The sequence below is a fragment of the Scomber scombrus genome, chromosome 12 (assembly GCF_963691925.1).
Source record: "Scomber scombrus chromosome 12, fScoSco1.1, whole genome shotgun sequence".
NCBI classification, from domain to species: Eukaryota; Metazoa; Chordata; class Actinopteri; order Scombriformes; family Scombridae; genus Scomber; species Scomber scombrus.
The window spans coordinates 4771272-4775665 of record NC_084981.1 but is presented as its reverse complement, the minus strand read 5'-3'; positions in this window follow the sequence as shown (position 1 = coordinate 4775665).

Here is a 4394-nt window from a genome sequence, read left to right as displayed (position 1 = left end):
TTAACTACTAAAAATGACCCAAAAAGTAAATGAAATACTTGACGCAGCACAACATATGAATGTAGTTTAACTACCAGCAAGTTACAGCTAATTGTAGTTAAGCTATGTAGTTCAACTGGATCTCTCTCCTCTCTGACGGAGCTACCAAACTCAACTGTTTCTGTCAAAGATAACGTGTTGTGTCAGGCTTTTATACAAGCTAATGGACGTTAACATTAGAGCTGACCTGTTAGGTTACGTTACAAGGCTGCCGGTAAACGGTGGCTGCGCTGTTTCTTACCTTGCTCTACGTTGACTTTGCTAGTTCCAGCTTCACCGTCACCACCTTTTTTTAAATATTTGTTTAGAAAATCTCTAAGGCCTCTATTTTCTTTTTCTTCTCTTCTTCTCTTTTCTTTACTTTTCTGAGCACCGGACTTGGGCTGACCGGACATTTTTAGCGTACTGAACTTCAAATGACAACATCAAATTTTGATCAGTGGCCAAACCATTTTTGTGTTGGGGGGGGGGGTTCTTGACCACTATTTCAAGAGCGATTAGGAAGAAAACAATTAAAAGCTTTTATGTAACTCAAATATTACAATTTTTTTCCACAAATAGGCCTATTTTGAAAAAAATATTCCATAATTTAATGTGGGCCCAGTTCTGGGCCCCCCCCCCTATCCTGGGCCCGGGACAACAGACCCGTTTGTCCCCCCCTATCGGCGGGCGTGTTGTCAGTACATATATTATATGCCCTATATAACGCCAATCCTTAATCATGTGTGTTTAAACAGACATGACATTAATATTCTCGTGATTATGTTCATTATTATTAGTAATAGGCTTTGCATAGTGCTGTTTGAATGTCTAGGGTCATTGAAAAAAAAAAACAACTACTAGCTTTTTATTGTGAAGGCCACAATTCTTCATTTCCGTTTTTATTTGTGTTTGCTTGATACAACCAGTGCAGTAAACTAAAAGTTAAACATTACACAAGAAGACCAGATAGCACAGTTAATAGTTAAGTAGGCTACATCGATCTTTATAGCACTGTCAGTCTGGGAAAATATAAATAAGAACAAACTGCCACTGTCCCATTAAACATGTTGCTTGGACTACAGAACCCTTCCCAATAGGATTATTTGCTTGTCTGTTAGCAGTGAAGATATCAGTGGATACAGCCAGCTTGGTTAATATCATGTGACTAATATCATGTGACTGCAAGTTACCAACAGCAAATGTGATCAAATTACATATTCCAAACACAGATGACATAAAGAATAAATAATAAAAATATGCCAACTACATCTTATTGATTTAAGATACCAACCACCTCATTTATCAGCCATCAAACAGCCTCTGATTGAGCCTTGATACACCCATACAGTATGTACAGTAGCATGGGTTAGTGGCATGGTTTACAGGGTATGATACTCTACATGACCAATCCCAGTTATGTTTCAATCTGCTTCATCGTTGCTGATGTTGTCAAGTGATGCCTTCTTTAACAGTGAGATAGGTCCACCTGAGATGTTCTTTTATTCCACCAACATGTTTATAGAAATGTGGCTGTTGTAATTTTATATTATTTGGCTTCTCCTCTGAGCTTATGTCTCTAAATAGGAACCTCTTATAGGTTGAGTCAGAGCTGGTGAACAAGTCAAGCAAGTAAGCATTGTTGCACGCCTCGCAGTAATGTCCCGAATATTGGTTTGTTGGTTGGGGTGCATTATGAGACGATGACGATGAAGTGTTGGGACTACAGTCTTGGGTTTTTTACAGCATGCCTATTCTTTTGATATGACTGTTGTTCCAAGTCTGCAGCAGCCCTGCTGTGCAGTGAGCTGACCGTGGTGCTGAAATACACAGATGCAGAGGCTGCTTTTAAAATTCCACTATGAAGTGACAGTGGTAGTGTCTCAGGTAGGGGCTCTTGAGGCTTCCAGGAAATGCAGCATGGCCTAATTTTACTACAGGGTCTTTGCTGTAACTGCATAAAAAATTATCCATTTTCAAACCAGTCAACAAATAATAGATGGCTCAGAAATCAGTTTTAACCAAATGTGTATCTGTTCTTAAAGAATAGTCCACTTACATTTGCTTCTAAATTTAGGTTCCTGTAACTCAATAAATGATCTTGTCTTATATAGTTCTATATGATTTACACATTCCCACTGTTTCATGTTCTCTTGCATTTTAACAGTACTATTTTGGAACCCCCACAAGCCTATAATTACAATGTTGTCCACTGACATACTGTAAATGTCACCCTATAGTCATACATGTGCATGGCTATGTGATAAACCTCAGGCTTCCCTCAGATTGTTTTTTCAGCATGAGGAAGTAGCGTGTGTGTGTGTGTATGTGTGTGTGTGGGTGTGTGTGTGTTTGTGTGTGTGAGTGTGTGTGTGTGTGAGTGTGTGTGTGAGTGGTGGAAGCTGGGAACTGCTGGAAGGATGGATAAGGAGGAAGGACAGAAAGGAAGAATGGAGGGAGAGAGAGGGAGGGAGGGAGGGAGGGAGGAGAAAAAAAGGGGATGCGCGTCATTCTAACACGCAATGATTGGTGGGTGAGAGGAGGAGGAGGAGGAGGAGAGCGCCTACACTCTTACTGTAGAGGGTTCATACAATACTAGGAAATGTTTCTTTAGAGTGGTATCCTGCATTTGATGTTTGATTTTTGTCTTACTGCTTCATATTTTTGTACACTGCACATTTCCCCACTGTTTGCAATAAAATCACTCTACCTTCCACTTCTTACTGTTTTGCTCCTTGATACAGTGTATTAATGGTTGAAGTTTAAGATGAAGAGTTTGATATTGGATATTTTTGTCTTTATTTCAAAGATCCAGTTTAGTTAGTTGACTTAAATTAGCTGTAGTCAAGTAAACACTTAACTTTTAAGGAAGCACTTTGTAGCAGAAACTTTCAATTTAAAAAGAAAACCTACAATTCCACTAATTTAATCATTAATATAAGGTAAACTTTGTAATGACGGGATAAAAGGTGATAATTATTGGATCATAAGGTATTTAATGGGTTACAGTACAATTTAAGATGTTTTAAAGGGGAAAAACCCTTAAAATTGCCCTTAATTAATTTATATATAATTGCAATGTGAAAATTGTGGGATAGTTTTCATGATATTTGTTCTTATAGGGGTTTTTAGCCCATTTAAACCAACCATTAATCCATAAAAGCCCTTTAAAGATACAAATTAAAGAATGGCTTTTATGTTATTCGCTAATTTTTAAGGGGTTTTAAACCATAAAAATCATAAAACCCACCGACAAGCCCTTAATATAGACTAGTGTGGTCAATCCAATCAGCTGATCCATGAATTAACCAATTTAGAGAGTAGTTACACCATAACTGAAATGCTGAATGAATGTTGTATATGTATTTGGAAAGAAACCCCCTTACATCACCATTATAGCCACTATGAATAAGTTTACCACATATTTAAATGATTTTTATGATTCTAGGGTATATATTAGCTTACATAAGTGCAGGTCACATGTGTATGTATGTGTATGTTTTAGCATAAATTCAAACATAATACATAATTGTGTCATGAGGGATTGTTGTGTAAGTGATGGCAAACATGCATGACTTATCATGCTCCTCCAATCCAACAGTGCACCCTTGAGGAACCCTTCATTTTTATGTGTGCTATAGGATGGCGTGAGCGCGCATCTGAACGGTGAGTGGAGCCCCCCATTCTCAAATGAGGGCTGCGCGCTCCCGTCGCAAGAGAAGTGAACGCGCTTGAGGGGCTGCGGTCCCATTGACGGTTCCGTCTCCCTGACAGCAGCATCAGCATCAGCATCAGCATCAAACCGCCTCGCCCCGCAGCCACACAGTCAGCCCACCGGACCGAGCGGAGACCCGAGCCGCCTTCAGGGACACCCTCCCACCTCCCCCCCCCCCCCCTCCTCTGGCCTGAAGGAAGGAAGCGAGATCCTCCCCCCCGTGTGCCATCATCCCGACCGACCGCCGGAGATATGGGCTCCCCGTGAAACGGAGGTGGTGGAGGGGAGAGGCGGGCGGTGGGAGGGGGGTGGGGGGAGAAGACAGCGGAGCAGCAAGAGGGAGAAGGAGAAGCTGATCACGGCAACCGGGAACCAAGGCACCACCACCATCACCACCGTCACAGCTACTACTACCACCACCACCACCACCGCTAGCACCGACACCGCTGCTGCTGCTGCCCCTACCCTGGGTGCCCCCCACCACCGCCATGGGAACTCCACATCAGTCGCTCCATCCGCCGCTTTATCCGTGGGCCATGTCGTGATCCGTGGGCTCCACCAGCGGGTTTTCTATCCGTGATCGCTACCGAGGCGAGGAGGAGGAGGAGGAGGAGGAAGAGGAGGAGGAGGAGGGAAGGTGGTGGAGGTGGTGGTGGGGAAG